The sequence below is a fragment of the Rana temporaria genome, chromosome 5, assembly GCF_905171775.1.
Source record: "Rana temporaria chromosome 5, aRanTem1.1, whole genome shotgun sequence".
Taxonomy (NCBI): domain Eukaryota; kingdom Metazoa; phylum Chordata; class Amphibia; order Anura; family Ranidae; genus Rana; species Rana temporaria.
In genome coordinates, this window is record NC_053493.1 from 84230387 (window position 1) to 84245481 (window position 15095).

General features: G+C 52.4%; 1 protein-coding gene across 2 annotated transcripts in view; it reads left to right on the forward strand.

Moving 5' to 3' along the window:
- PLCD1 (phospholipase C delta 1) overlaps window positions 1-15095 on the forward strand; it is a 239063-nt gene that overhangs the window by 83971 nt on the left and 139997 nt on the right. The window lies entirely within an intron of this gene.

Consider the following 15095-nt stretch of genomic DNA (forward strand, 5'->3'; position numbering starts at 1 on the left):
ATGGAAGTATTCATTATCGATTGAAACGCTGAGTCCGACAGCTTGTGCCATTCATCAATCTCAAATGTCTCCTGCAAATCCTGTTCCCACTGGAGCATATAGCTCAGCTTTTTCAAGGAGTATGATAGGATGGAGTAAATAGCAGAAATATGGCCCCTAACTTTATCATATTGCCTACATACACATTCCATAGAAGTCATAGTGGTTAGATCACTGTTACGGGCAACAGTCTGTAAAAAGTGGTGCAGTTGCTTATATCTAAAATGTTCTGTCGCTGGCATTTGATATTTTTCCACTAGTGTTCTCTCCGACAATATCCCTTTATGATCGCAAAGATCGGCTATTCGTAAAAGACCTTTATTTGTCCACCAATGGAACCCTACTGGAGAGAGGCCCGGGGTGAAATCCTTGTTCTTTAACAAGGGGGCTAACGGGTTGTGTGGGGATTTAAACTTCCTAGTCCTTGAGAGCCTGTCCCAAATTTCCAACGAAAAGGACAGAGTAGGACACAATATGATCGGTCTATCCTTCATAGGAAGCCACATAATATGCAAAATCAAATCCGGGCGACAGGAATAGGATTCCATAGTCATCCATATTGCGTTCGGCTTTTGGGAATGGTACCTCGTGAGTTGGGTCAACTGGGCCGCATAATAATATTTCATTAGGTCAGGTAATCCCAAGCCTCCCCTTTGTTTTGGTGTGAACATGGTTCCCCTATTCACCCTAGGCCTCTTATCACCCCAGATGAATTGTAACACCTTCTTTTGGAATTGGTGAAGGTCAGATCGAATTAGCGACACAGGTAAGGTACGAAACAGATATAGAACCCTAGGTAATACATTCATTTTTATAGAGTGTAGTCTGCCGAACCACGACGGGGGGTGAATCTGCCATCTGGCCATGTCGTCTGATAGGCGTTTGAATAGGGCCGGGTAATTCTGTCTATACAGCGTTTGAATAGATGAGGTCAGGTTTATACCAAGGTAAGGAAGAGCAACCGGTTCCCACCTAAACCTATGCGATCGCTCCAAAGTCTCCTGAGTCAATTTCGGCAAAGATATGTTAAGTGCCCTTGATTTATCGTGATTAATTCTGAGTTCTGAAATTTCCGAAAACGGTTGCAAAATCGCGTATAGGTTTGGGAGGGAAGTAATAGGTGACGATAATGTCAATAGAAGGTCGTCTGCAAAGAGCAAGCACTTGTGCTCGTCATCTCCACACATGATACCCTTGACATCTGGGCTTGTACGGATCGCAATAGCCAACGGCTCAATTGCTAAAACAAATAGCAACGGCGATAACGGGCAGCCCTGTCTTGTTCCCCTTTTAATATCGAATGGTGGGGATGAATAACCCCTTAATCTCAATAGTGCCGAGGGAGAACGATACAGCGTTCGCAAGAGGACCAGAAAGCGCTCGCCAAAGCCGAAACGACGCAATACATCAAATAGGTATTCCCACGAGATAGTCGAACGCCTTTTGGATGTCCAACGAAAGCAGCATTCCCCGCCGGGGACCCTTGCAATCCCAATCCGACTGAATTGCCGAGATTAGGTTTACAACTCTGCGAGTCTGGTCAGATGCCTGACGGTTGGGAACAAAACCTGCCTGGTCAGGGTGGATGTAATTTGAAAGAAATGTGTTTAGTCTGATTGCTAGCACCTTCGTCAATATTTTTAGATCCGTATTGATCAAGGAGATTGGGCGATAGTTAGCGCAATCTCCATGATCCCGGCCCGGTTTTGGGATAACATGTAGATACGCTACGTTTTCGTGGTCAGGAATAGTATTACCCCTCCTTAAGTCATTAAAATAGGAACACAAATGGGGGACAAGGATTTCGGTATATTTCTTTTTTTTTTTTTTTTTAATTTTTTATTTATGTCAGGGAAATTGGCTCACGCACGAGCCGCAACAGTAACATTAGATTAGTACAGTCCGATAAAACAAAACAATAATTTTGCAAAGGAACGTTAACATACAGAGACAAAACACACGTGTCCCCGAGTCTATAGCGTTTTGACTTCCCTTTAAAAGTACCCCCTCGAGGTCAACTGATATCACTTTCCCCGATCAGGGTTTCAAAGTCGGGGGAGGTCCCTTGTCGGGTTGAACACGGGCGTCTCTCGTCTTGAGCGTCCTGTGTGGATGAACAGCACCAACTGTGGCATCGCGGGTCGTCCGGGCCAATCCCTGTGTTTTTTTTTTTTTTAAAAGAAGTGAAAAACTAGATTAGAGAAAAGGTAAAGAAGAAGAGAGAAAGGAGAGAGAGAGAGAGAGAGAGAGAGAGAGAGAGAAGGCAGGGGAAAGCATCGAGGGATAGGGGGGGGGGGTGTTAGGTGGCAGGGCCCACAGACATGGGCTCAGTCCCACATTCACCTGGAAGTATCGTCAATTTGTGTATAGGGGTTGTCTCGTGCAGGGGCTGCACGGAGTCCATCAGGCTCCGATATTTGCCCCTCTAGTCAGTCCGCATCGGGGGCAGAAAACTGCTCCGCCGCTCAAAGCGTCAGGTCCACTCCCCTCAGAAGTTGCCCTTCATTGGAGTATTTCCAGAGGTTCCAGTGTTGCCAAGTTTTGGTGTACAATTCTTGCCTATTTTGGTTGCTCAAAATCAGGTCTTCCAGTCTACCTATTTCGTCCGCCCTCTGCAGCCACATGGCCACAGTTGGCGGGTGAGGGGACTTCCACAGGATAGGGATGCAGGATTTTGCTGCATCTAGCAGATGACGTACAACTGAGTTCTTGTAAACTTGTGCAGGTGAGTTGTTAGCGTGCAAAAGGAAGTAGGCCGGGTCTCCCGGAACCTCTCGGTCCGAGAATTGTTGAATTATCCTTCGGACCTCGCCCCAGAAGTCCCTGAGCCTGGGGCAAGACCAAAAGACATGTAGGAGAGTGCCACTCTCCTCCTGGCATCGCCAGCACGTATCTGGTGTTGTAGGGAAGAACCTGTGTAGCAGCGCCGGTGTCCTGTACCAGCATGTAAGGAGCTTGTAGTTCAATTCTTGGGCCTTGGTGCATAGGGAGGATTTGTGTGTGAATCTTAATATGTTCCGTTTCTGAGCAGTGGTAAAGTGGCAGTCCAGTTCCTGTTCCCACTTAAGAAAGCATGGGGGTTGGAAGTTCTCTGGTGGTGTGATAAGTATACCATATGTCAGGGAGAGCATATGTGGCAGCGTTCCTGTCTCTGTGCAAAGTTCCTCAAACTCCGTAGGGGACTGACTTGTGTCTACGGGAGGGGGTAGACTGGTAAGGAAATGACTAAGCTGTAGTGCCCTCATAAAGTCTAGGCGATACATTCCGCCCGGGTCCGAGAGCTCCGCCACTGTCCTCCATCGTCCCTGTGTTCCGAAGTGGGATGCTTGATGCATGCCCGCATCTTTTAGGGTTTGGAAGGGTTTATCTCTCATGCCCGGGGCAAATCGAGGGTTGCCTAAGATAGGTCTCAACGCCGAGTCTCGGGACGAGAGCGAGGGAAGCGTCAGCAGGCGTGCACATGCTTTAATCGTGCAGCCCATTAGTGGGTGTCTTGTGAGGGTGGGTGGCAGTGCCGACAGGCACCATGGGGCTCTCTGGAGCGGGACCACACTCTGCGCCTGTTCTAGTTGTGTCCACAGCTTAGTCTCCCTATGCCGGCACCAATCTAGTAGTCTGCTCAGGTGCACTGCGTGGTAGTAGGTTCGGATTTCGGGCATAGCTAGTCCCCCATGTTGTTTTGGCATTGTCAGTATCTGTTTGCGTATTCGAGGTCTTTTCCCCGCCCACAGAAATTTAATGAAGGCGGCCTGTATCTGCTTAAAATAGCTTGCTGGTATTTGAATCGGGAGGGCCTGTAGTAAGTAAAGGAACTTGGGTAAGATTGACATTTTAAGTATGCTACAGCGTCCAAACCAGGAGTGGAGTCCGCCGTTCCACTGCTCTAGTAGCCCCTGGACTGTCCTAAGGAGAGGTGGGAAGTTAAGCCTAAAGAGACCTGCGATGTTCGCTGGGATGTGTGTGCCAAGATATTTCAGGGATGAGTCAGACCATTTTAGGCGAAAGCGTGTTTGCAGATTACCGAGTATCGGTTGGGTAATTCCTATGCCCATCGCCTCCGATTTGTTAAAATTAATTTTCAGGTTTGACACCTGTCCGTACAATTCAAATTCCCGCATCAAGGCAGGCAGGGAGATCGTTGGGTTTGTTAGCGAAAACATCAGGTCATCCGCATAGGCGGAAATTTTGTATTGCCTCCCGCCGGCCTCAATGCCCGATATATCCGAACGTGCTCTGATATGGCAAAGGAATGGCTCCAAGGATAACGCGAACAGGAGGGGCGAGAGCGGGCAGCCCTGCCTTTTACCGTTGGTTATCTGAAAGGTGTTCGAGAGGACACCGTTCGCTCTGACCCTGGCCGTCGGTCCCGAGTATGCTGCCGTTATCCAATTTACCATCTTAGTCCCCAGCCCTATATGATTTAGGGTGGCAAACATAAACTCCCATCTCACCCTATCAAATGCCTTTTCGGCGTCTGTTCCCAGGAAAATCGACGGTAGTTTGTTGGTGTTTGCTAGGTGTATGAGGTTTAGGACTTTAATAGTGTTGTCCCTAGCCTCTCTGCCCGGGACAAAGCCCACCTGGTCCAGGTGCACCAAGTGTGGTAGGTGTTGTTGTAACCTAGTGGCAATGATCTTGGTGAGGAGCTTGAGGTCTGTATTAAGAAGGGAAATCGGGCGGTAACTACCGCATTGTGCCGGGTCTTTGCCCTCTTTAGGGATCACTGAGATCTGCGCTTGTAGTGTGGAACTATGCAGTGTTTCTCTTTCGTTCATAGACGGACACAGCCTTCATTGACCTTAGGGTTATGCTTCTTCCTACCAGGAGATTTAGGCAGAATTCTACAGCACTTAAGGTGTTAAAAACTTTCCTTAATGCTGCTCCTCCCAGGGGGCGTGGCTCCCCCAGGCATAACCCACACCCTGCTTTAGCAGCCTCAGTTTGTTTTCTGCCTAACGACAGGAGGTCAAGGCTATCTCTGGAGTTCCTGGACTCTGGAGTTTTTTTCTGGCGATTTTTCTCGCTTTTTTTATTATTTTGTTTCTGCATTTTTGAATCCTGCGATTCTTCTATCAACAGCCGACTGGGTGACAGGCTGGGTCCTCGACTCTTGTAGTCCCCCCATGTTCGGCCTTCGAGCGTGTGCCGGCCCTCAGCTCAGCTTTGGGACGTCCATGACGGGCCCCATTGCTCCAGGGGCGGCCGGGGAACTTTGGTTCTAGGGCACACATATGACCGGTCTCTATGGCTTTGTCACAGTGTGTCTGGCCGACAGCCATGCCGTTTACGGACGTTGGTTCTGTCTGGGATACCTCCAGCTGGGTAGTCGCAGGACAGGTAAGTAGTGGCCCCTTACTCAGGTAAGTAGTCTGGCTGGTGGTTTCCCTGGGGAGGTCGACTGAGGGTCCGCCCTGCTTTCCTCTCTCCCCTTCCTCTCCCTCCTTCCCCTGACTGGGTAGTGGCTGTGAAGGGGGGCCTCTTGGGTTTTCTTTGTTACCACCGGGGCCCGTGTGTTGTTAGGGGGACTGTGTTGTTACTCTGGGGGGTGCTGCTGTGTGCTGCGGTGTTCTATGAGGTAATTTTTACCTCAGACAGCGGCCGTCTTGGAAATCTCCTTGGTAACGCTGTGATTCTTTTCTGAGGTAACAGACAAAGCAGTCAGTGCTGCTGTGTTCTATGAGGTAATTTTTACCTCAGACAGCGGCCGTCTTGGAAATCTCCTTGGTAACGCTGTGATTCTTTTCTGAGGTAACAGACAAAGCAGTCAGTGCTGCTGTGTTCTATGAGGTAATTTTTACCTCAGATGGTGGCCATCTTGGAAATCTCCTTGGTAACGATGTGATTCTTCCCTGAGATGACTCGGCACAGCCTCTGGTCAGTTTTAGTGCTGTTAGTTTTAGTGCTGTGAATCTTCCATGAGGTGAATACACATCACAGTCAGCACATCAGAGCACACCTGAGGTTTTTCAGCTCCCTCTGCAGCTGGGTGGGGTGGTGAATACCGGGGGCCCCCATGCTCTGCAATAGCAGCAAGGAGGTGACCAGTGGTTTTTTTTTTTTTTTTGTCCTGCCTTGCAGGGTGGGTGACTATGCCTGAGTTAACCCTTAACGCCCCTCCCCCTGCCACATCTGTTATGTTGGCTGTCCTGGGTTTCTTGCCAGGTTTGAAGCAGCTAGTGCCCGGATGGGGGGTAAAAAAGCGCCCCCTCCCTGAAGCCTGCTTCTGGGGATGACACAGAATCGCTGTTTTTTTCTGGTTCTGTTATGTCAGAGGCTGCGGGTTTTAACCCTTATGGATAGTGAGGATGACTCTGCTGCAGTCAGTTGCTGGCAAGAATTTGTTGGAGCTCTTGTTTCTGCGGTGCGTGAGGCTCTAAAAATTGAGGATGTGGCGGAGACACCTCCGTGTCAGTACCAGCAGACTACCACGCATCGCTGAAGTGTTTCCTTGTGTTCCTTATTTGGACTATATGTTATACAAGGAATGGGATGCACTGCAAAAAGTTTGTCAAAAAACTTTGCAACCCGTTACCCCCTTGAGGGGGGCTTTAAAAAAAAAAAAAAAAAAAAAAAAAAAGTAGGTCTCTCCTCCGCCAGTGGACCCCCCTGTGTCCAGACTGCGCAAGGCCACCACATTGCCTGTGGAAGGGGCTCCTGCATTTCAGGATCCCGCTGATAGGAGAGTGGAGGCCGTGGCCCGCTCCCTATTCACGGTGGTGGGTTCGGCGGTGAGGCCGGCTCTGGCCGGGGCCCTGGCAGGCCCCGACTAAAAGGGCGAAGCTCCTGCTGCAGGAGCTGGAAGAAGGACCTCTAAGGTGGCCTTGGTGATGGCCGTTAAGGGTGAACGGTCCTTTTGGGTCTTCCCTGACTGGCATCATTGAGGATGCCACAGGTGGTAAGCGCATGCTGTTCCCACGGTTTGGGAAGGGCTAGGGACCTCGCCCTGTGCAAAGACCCTCCTTGCCTACCTCCGAGCGTTTTTTCGCTCGCCCTGTGCGGTGGGGGTAGGTCTACATGGTGCTTGAATCCCCGCTGCGGGGTAGCAGCGCACCGGATACCGCATGCCTAACAAGTCTGCGGACATACCTGCTTCCGCCTGAAGGTCTGCTCCCGCCCGTGTCTCGGGGGGGAGACTGGCTTCGCATTGCGAAGTGTTTTCCTTGGGGTACAAGATTGAGTTTCTCTCTTGTCTGCCAAACAGGTTTTTTCCCTCCGGCTTCTGGCCTCCTCCGGTTCGCCGGTTGACTCCGTCAGGGGCTGTCCAGGATCTTCTGGTCAGGGGAGTGATTGTGCCAGTTCCCTCGTTGGAACGGTCTCGGGGTTTTACTCCATTCTGTTTGTGTCCCCATGGAGGATGGGGCCCGGTCGATCCTGGGCCTCAAGTCCCTCGTTTTGTTTTGTCAGGTTTTTCTGGCATCCTTGGATGTCATGAATGTGTACCTGCATATCCTCAAACCACCAGAGATTCTGTGCTTTGCGGTCGGGGGGGAACATTTTCAATGGTGTCCTTCCCATTCGGCGGGTTTTCGCCAAGGTGCTCGTACCGATACTGGCCCGGCTGTGACAGCGGGGGTTTGTTATCATGGGATGTCTGGACGACATTCTCCTACGAGCTTCTTCGAGCTCTGCATTGGTGGAGCCGTGTCTATCACGTGTCAGGCTCTCCGAGTGTTCGGCTGGTTTCTGGATTGTCCTGAAATCAGGGTTGATTCCGTCTCAGGGATACCTGAGACTGGTCCTGGATTCCTCCGGGGCGGGAGTGTTTTTCTCCTAGCAGAAAAAACTTCAGACTCTGCTATCTGCTGTGCAGCAGTTGCCGACCCAGAAGCGGTCATCTCTGCGATTCTGCAGGAAGGTTCTGGGTCAGTTGGTAGCCTCTTTCGAGGCGGTTCCGTATGCCCAATTCCACGCCAGGGTACTACGGAGGGAACTGCTGTCACGATGGGACTAGCTTCCGTCATCTCTGGATTACCAGATTCAGTTGAGTCATCTGATCATGTCTCCCCTGGTATGGTGGCTGGCGTTTCCGGTGCTTCGGGCCGGAAAGTCATTTTTCTGCAGGCCACTGGACAGTGGTCACGACGGATGCCAGCCTCTCCGGTTGGGGAGGGGCGCTTGGGGCACCCAGTCAGCCCAGGGGCACTGGACTCAGGTGGAGTCCTGCCTACTGATCAACGTTCTGGAGCTCCGAGCAATCAAGCTTTGCCTTACCAGGTGGTCCCTGGATCTACAGGGCCGACCGGTCAGGATCCTGTCCGATAATCAACCTACGCCACGGACGTGATGTTATCAGGGAGGCACACGGAGTTCTGTTGCAGCGACGGGGGTCGCGCGCATCCTTTCGGTGGGCCGAAGGGTCCGTTCGGCCGGGTACATTCCGGGAATACGGAATTGGCTAGCCGACTACCTAAGTCGCACTGCACTGGGCCAAGGAGAGTGGTCTCTCCACCCGCAGGTGTTTCGGGGTCTGTGCCGAAAGTGGGGCACTCCGGACGTGGACCTTCTAGCGTCCCGTCTCTATCGGTAGGTGCCACGGTTCGTGGCCAGGTTTAAGGACCCGTGGGCGGACGCGTCAGGCGCGTTGGTGGCTCCTTGGGGTCGCTGTCGCCTACTTTACACCTTCCCTCCTCGGAAGCTTCTTCCTCGCCTGCTGCGCAGAGTAGAAGCTGTAGGGATTCTATCGGTCCTGATTGCCCCAGATTGGCCGCGTCGCTTCTGGTACGCGGACCAGGTGCGTCTGCTGGCAGACGCCCCCTAGCGTCTTCCCCTGGGAATTGATTTTCTGTTACAGGGTCCAATCTTCCACCCTGTTTCACAGCCACCGGCCTTAGCGGCGTGGCTGTTGAGAGCCAGGGGCTTAAGGACCGAGGCCTATTGGGCTCGGTCGTCTCTACCGTGCTGCCTGCACGGAGGTCTACCTCACGTAGGTTTTTTCCTCATACATGGAAGGCCTACTTCTCTGTGTGTGGGGAGATGAACTGGCACTCTCGTACATGCGTTGTGTACAGGATTCTGCTGTCTTTGCAGCAGGGAGTGGTTCAGGCTCTCGCCTTACGTACGGTTAGGAGCCAGATTTCTGCTCTGGCTGTTTTTTACTTGCAGCGACCCTTGGCATCGCACTCCTGGGTGCGTGCGTTGGGTCAGGGGGTCTGGCAGGTGGCCCCTCCGGTGCGCCCTCCATTACCCCCATGGGACTTGAATTTAGTCCTTTCAGTGCTTCGGGATGCTCCCTTTGAGGACATTCGGGAGGTTTTTTGTTTTATTGTCACAAAAGGTGATTTTATTTCTGGTAGCAATTACCTCGATCAGACGGGTGTCTGTCTGTTCTGGCGGCCTTGTCTTGCAAGGCTCCCTGCTTGGTCATCCGTAAGGATGAGGTGGTGCTGCGGCCGCAGCCGTTTTTCTCCCTAAGGTCGTTTCGGCTTTTCACTTGGATGTGGACATTGTTCTTCCATCCTTGTGTCCTCAGCCGAAGAACCCGAAGGAGGCCACTTTACATTCTTTGGATGTGGTTCGGGCCCTTCGAGTTTACTTGTCGGCGACAGCTCCGTTCCGGAAGTCGGACTCGCTGTTCGTGTCTGTGTCCGGTCCCAGTAAGGGCCTGGCAGTTTCGTCGGCCACCATTTCCAGGTGGATCCGACGGATTGTGCTTCAGGCCTATGCCCTGAAGGGCGGGCGCCCCCCTTTCGGGTCATGGCGCATTGGACCAGGGCGATCGGGGGCTCTTGGGCTTTCCGACACCAAGCCTCTGTGTTACTGGTGTGTAAGGCTGCGACCTGGTCGTCGGTCCACGCTTTTTCAAAGTTTTATATGGTGGATGTGAGTGCATCTTCGGATGCCTCCATTGGCCGCAGGGTGTTACAGGCGGCAGTTTAAGGTTGGAGTTCCTCCGTTGAGTAACTCCGGTTTTTGTTTGGGGTGTAACCTGTTTTTGCTGTGTTATTTTTCCCACCCCTCGAATTTTTTTGACACTGCTTGGGGACGTCCCTAAGGTCAATGAAGGCTGTGTCCGTCTATGAACGAAAGAGAAAAAAGGATTTTTGTACTCACCGTAAAATCCATTTCTCTGAGTTCATAGACGGACACAGCACCCACCCCTCCTTTGTTTGCACTGCTTGTTACGAACTGAGGCTGCTAAAGCAGGGTGTGGGTTATGCCTGGGGGAGCCACGCCCCCTGGGAGGAGCGGCATTAAGGAAAGTTTTTAACACCTTAAGTGCTGTAGAATTCTGCCTAAATCTCCTGGTAGGAAGAAGCATAACCCTAAGGTCAATGAAGGCTGTGTCCGTCTATGAACTCAGAGAAATGGATTTTACGGTGAGTACAAAAATCCTTTTTTTTCCCGTGGCAAGGTCATTAAACAATTTCACCATGTGTGGACCTAGTTGTGGGAGGAGTGTTTTGTAATATGGGGTGGTAAGGCCGTCTGGGGCCTTGCCCGGTTTAGTGGTCTTAAGGGCCAACTGTAGCTCCGGTAGTGTGATGGGGTCTTCTAACAGTTCTCTGACGTCGGCTGCCAGGGAGGGCATGTGGGACTCTGCTATGTATGTCTCTGTCGCGTCAGATGTGGGCGGTGTTGTGGCCAGGTTATACAAGGAGTTGTAGTACTTTCTAAACTCTTCCGTGATCTGCTGAGGCAGAGAGGCCTTCTGGCCGCCGGCAGGTGTAATAAATGGGATGTATGTTGCTTGTTTCTGTGTACGTAGTGTTTGGGCCAAAAGCCTGCCACATTTGTCTCCCGATTCGTAAACTGTTTTTTTACAAATTCGCAGCGCCGCTTTGGCTTTAAAGGTCAATAAGTCGGTTATCTGCGTCCGTACCAGGTCCAGTTCAGTTCCCAGTTGTCTGGTAGGTGTCAATTTATGGCTTGTTTCCAGGCCTTGTAGCTTAAGCAGTAGTTGGTTCAGTTGGGCCGTCCGTAGGTGTTTAAGGCGAGCGCCGTGCTTTATGAGAACTCCTCTAATTACCGCCTTGTGCGCTTCCCACACTACCCCTCCGTTGCTGTCTAGTGTGTTGTTGGTCTCAAAATAGTGTCGAATCTCTCTAACTACATCTGTTAGGACCTCTGGGTCGTTAAGGAGTCCTTCATTCAGTCTCCATGGGGGCTTTTGTGTCTTACGTATTTCGGTGATGGCATATCTGAGGGTGATCGGGGCATGGTCCGACCATGTTATTGACCCAATGGTAGTTTCTCTTACCGCGTATAGGTGTTCGTGTGGGATCAGGAAGTAATCAAGGCGGGTGTACGTCTGATGCGGACGAGAGTGGAACGTGTAGTCCCTCTCCCCCGGGTGCAATAAGCGCCACGCGTCGACCAATTGGGCAGAGTGTAAGGCTGCACAAATACGTCTACGTGTCTCCCGTGACGTGGAGGAGACGCCGGAAGATGTGTCCTCCGTCGGCGTCAATGGTACATTAAGGTCACCTCCGACGATCAGTTGTCCCTCTCTATATTTTGTAAGACGCTCTATGTGTCGTTTCACAAAGGCGTCTTGGTGGTCATTCGGAGCATAGAGGTTCGCCAGGGTCATCCGCGTCCCCCCGATCTCTCCCTTCAAGAACAAAAAACGGCCCTGTGAATCCGTTTTGGCGTCCCTGTACGTCCAGGGCACTCTTGCGGATATGAGTATTGACACGCCCCTAGATTTAGCCTCCGCATACGTAGAGTGGTAAACATGGGGATAAAATCTGTTTTTAAGTATAGGTAGGGAGCCATCTCTAAAGTGGGTCTCCTGCAGTAGGACTATGTCCGCCTTCATGCGGCGCATGTCGTGCAGGAGCATCCTGCGTTTTTCCGGTATGTTCAGACCCTTGACATTCAAGGATACCACATGTAGTACGTCCATGTCTGTGGGAGGTGGTGGGGTGGGGATCAAGAAGGGGGGTGAAGTGGGAGGGGAAGAAGGAGAAAAGAGACAAGTGTAGGCAGTGGGTGGGGTCCAGAGGGACTCCCCCGAAATATAGGTAGGAAACTAGAGAGCTGTCCCTAGAGTGGGTAGCTATAAGGGTCACTAAGGAAGCCTTTTCCGGCTAAGACGCTCTCCAGGAAGTACCTGGGTACCGAGCGCAGTCCTAAATGGGGGTGGTGGGTAGACAGAGCCCGTAGGTGAGCCCCCCGCCCCTTTGCCCCACCCCCGGCAGAAACAAAATGGTCGGTCCTGTAAAGGCATAACAGTTTCAAAATCAACATGACGTGTCATTTTGTTAAGTACATTCACCATAGACATCAACAGGCAAGGTAATAATTGCAGTGTAGAGAGAGATAACAGAAAATAAGACATAATAATAATAAAAAGGGCAACAACAAAATGTGCAAACAGTGCGTACCCCCCCACCGGAGTTATAACCACCCCAAGTGGTGGTTGGCACAGGCTATCCCCAAACGCCCACCACCACCCACGCCTGGTTCCGGCCCCCTCCCCCGAGAGGATCCCCGCTGCATCAAAGCACCCTGTTCAATGGGAGTTTCCCTCCCCCGCCCACGGGGTACGGCCGTGTACAGAAAAACCTCCTCCACCCGCGGTTAGGGGTCAGGCTCCAACTTAGGCCTGCCCCAAAACAAAACCCTCTCCCCCTCCGGAGGTCCAGTCCCCTGGATCTTCCTGTCAATAAACCTGGTGCAGGATTAAAGGGTAGGGGGCTTCAGCTTACAGTCCCCAGCGTCTCCAGGGTGGTCAGGTCAGAGTCCCTCTGCAGCGGACTAAAAAACAATCCAGGAGGGGGGGATTCGTTCCCATACAGTGACACACATAGAGAGGTTGGCCACCTGCAGTCAGATGGGAGGGGGGGGGGGTGGGAGGCACGGAAGCGCTAACATCTCAGGCAATGCCAATTGGGGTGTGCAGTACGTGTATTGGGCAACTGACCGAGCTGACCCCCGCAAGTCTCAGGGTGGCATAACAAATAAAAAGTAAAGCCCTGTCTCAGGGTGTACCGTGTGATGAAGTGCCCTCCGGTCACCGTGGGTCTCCATGACTTCTGTTCCGCGCCAGGGGTGCTGGGGATGAAGCGGAGAGCAGCGGTCGGTCAGCCACACCAAGGTCGTGTGTGGTAGGGCAGTGATCCTTGGGCAGGCCAGGCGGCCAGGGCGGGGGAGGGAGGCGAGGGCAGGGCGCCCGGGCGGGTGGATGGATGCGTGGCCCAGGGCCTACTCACGTGCGTCTCCCGGGGCCGCTCTCTGCCGCCATCCGCCTCTCCGCTGGCGGGGTCTCAGTGGTCCACGGTTGTTGGAAATTCCTGGTCTGCCCGTCATCCTCGGGAGGAGCTGCAACCAATCGGGGAGTGGTATCGGGTCTGTCTCCAGAAAGCGGAACAGTGCCGGCAGGTCTGCGGGGGACAGCAGGGTGAAGGCTCTCGTCTCCTTGCGGAACGTCACCGCAAAGGGATATCCCCAGCGGTACGTAAAGTCTTTTTGGCGGGCCAGATCTAGGAGGGGGCGCAGGAAAGCCCTGCGCTTCAACGTCGCTCTGGACAGGTCCGGAAGGATCTTGACTTCAGCTCCCTCCACCTCCACGGCTCCCCGGTCCCAGGCTCGGCGCAAGATGTTTTCCTTCTGCGTGTACCGGTGGAGCCGGCACACCACGTCCCGCGGCCTGGTCGGATCGTCAGATCTGGGGCCCAGGGCTCTGTGCGCCCTGTCCAGTAAGACAACCGCTTCTGGCTCCTCTAAGACTGTTCTGAAGATGTCCTCCACCATTCCGCCCAGATCTTCCACACCAACATCCTCTGGTATACCACGGAGCCGCAGATTATTACGGCGGCTCCGGTCTTCAATATCTTCCAGGTGGAGTTGTAGTGCTACTGCCGTTTCCCGGTGTTGATCGCGGGATTGCTCCAGGGCCTGCACTCGGCCCTCTAGCGATGTAACCGATACCTCGCCTGTCGTCACCCGTTCCGCTATGGACGCGATCTCTCCCCGCACCTCCTGTATATCCCTTCTGTGAGTCTCCTCCAGCCGGAGGATGAGCGACTCTATGTCTGTCCGGGTAGGGAGGGCTGCGATGTCCGAGCGTGTGGGGAGGGCCTGCAGGAGCGCCCTAATGTCTTGTTCTGGGAGACTATCATCCCGCAGCAGCTGGAGAGACATCTCGTCCGGTGAATGGACTGGTGCTACGGGCGCGGAGCACTTGGGCAGAGCCGAGGGATGATGTGCCGGGGATTCAATACCTGGGTTCCGTGTTCCTCGCGGTGTGCAACGTGGAGAGCCTCGTGGAGCTGTGGCTATCGATCCAGGTGAGTTTCCTTGAAAGAGTGCGTAATACCGCTGGGTCTCCCCCGAATGTTTGCTCACGGGTGTCCCTTTAGTCACTGCTCTTGTCCTGTACTTTTTGGACGAGTTCATGCCTATTTTAATCCGTTTTTCTGCCAGAAATAGGGGTCTGGGGCCGGGAGCTCAGAGAACAAGCTTCCTCACTCGGCCATGTCTAGGTCATGCCCCCCCGGTATATTTCTTATAGTAATGGCCTGAGAAGCCATCCGGTCCCGGTGCTTTAGATGGATGGATGGTTTTTATGGCCAATTTGATTTCGGGTTCTGTAAATTCCCCATCCATCAGCTCCATATGAGCCTGGGTGAGTCGGGGCAATTGTACATCGCGGAAAAACTGTTCCGCCCTGGAGGGCTCGTAGGTGGCGGGTGAGCTATAAAGTTTTGCGTAAAATTTTTGAAATTCTCCAAGAATGGATTCTGGGTTTTGGGTGGGTTTCTTTCTTAAAAAAAAAAAAACTGTATAAGTGCACTTCAAATATATCTAATGCCCTGTACACACGGTCAGAATTTCCGATGGGAAAAAGTCAGATGGGAGCTTTTCATCGGATCTTCCGACCGTGTGTATGCCCCATCTGACTTTTTCGACGGACTTAGAGAGCAGGTTCTCAGTTTTTCAGATGGAAAAAATTCCTATCTGGAAAATCCGTTCATCTGTATGGAATTCCAATGGGGGGAAAAAACATTCTCGGAACCAATTCGGTGCATGCTCGGAACCATTGAACTTTTTTTTTTTTTGCCTCATCGTAGTGTTCTACGTCACCGCGTTCTTAATGCTCGAAAGTTCAGAGA